This window comes from Octopus bimaculoides, chromosome 1 (genome assembly GCF_001194135.2).
Source record: "Octopus bimaculoides isolate UCB-OBI-ISO-001 chromosome 1, ASM119413v2, whole genome shotgun sequence".
Taxonomy (NCBI): Eukaryota; Metazoa; Mollusca; class Cephalopoda; order Octopoda; family Octopodidae; genus Octopus; species Octopus bimaculoides.
Window position 1 is genome coordinate 9885000 of NC_068981.1, and position 778 is coordinate 9885777.

The window sequence follows — 778 nt, forward strand, 5'->3', positions numbered from 1 at the left end:
TCTCTCAATGCATTTCACATACATATTTATAAACTTATAAACTGCGATTAGGTTTCAGACCCGGCGTACTTTTCGAAGTATTGAGCATGCAGTGTGCATATACATACATAATATATGTATAACCGAAAAACCGTCTCGCATAAAGCATATGAGTATGAGCGATCGCATAGGAATTAGTAACTGTATTTTGTTCGATCATCTTAGTTTCTCACTCCCTCCCTCCCTCCCCCCTCTGTCTGTCTGTCTCTCTCTCTCTCTCTTTGTATACATAAACACACACACAGATATATATATACTTCTGTGCTTGTACATATGTAAATATATACGTACATATACAAACATTTGTATATATACATATATAATGAATATGTAGGTGTGTAGATATGTATGAATGCGTGTGTGTGTATATGTGTGTAGCATGTATGTATGCGTATAAAATTTGAGTGTGTGTGTCTGTGCATGTGAGTAATCATATAGAGTAATGATGTATAAATATCAATTCTTTACTATATATTACTATGTGTAACTAGTGAGATAGAGAAAGAAAGAGAGAAAGAAAGAGAATACACGACCAGGTATGTGTTGATAACTTTCTTGTGCATACTATTCGTATACACGTAGAAAACACCTGCTTACGTCATAGTCAGGTTATATACGTCTTAGAAGAATATTTATAAGAGAATAAAGTTGATATCAGAAATGTGTTAACATTTTATATTCTTTATTGCTGAGGAAGCAATATACTAAAAAGACAAACAAACACACACACACACACACA

General features: G+C 33.3%; 1 protein-coding gene across 1 annotated transcript in view; it reads left to right on the top strand.

The window, feature by feature from the left end:
• The window catches only part of LOC106878508 (short transient receptor potential channel 7), a 375551-nt gene that overhangs the window by 6848 nt on the left and 367925 nt on the right, over nucleotides 1-778 (top strand). The gene's annotated exons all lie outside the window — the stretch shown is intronic.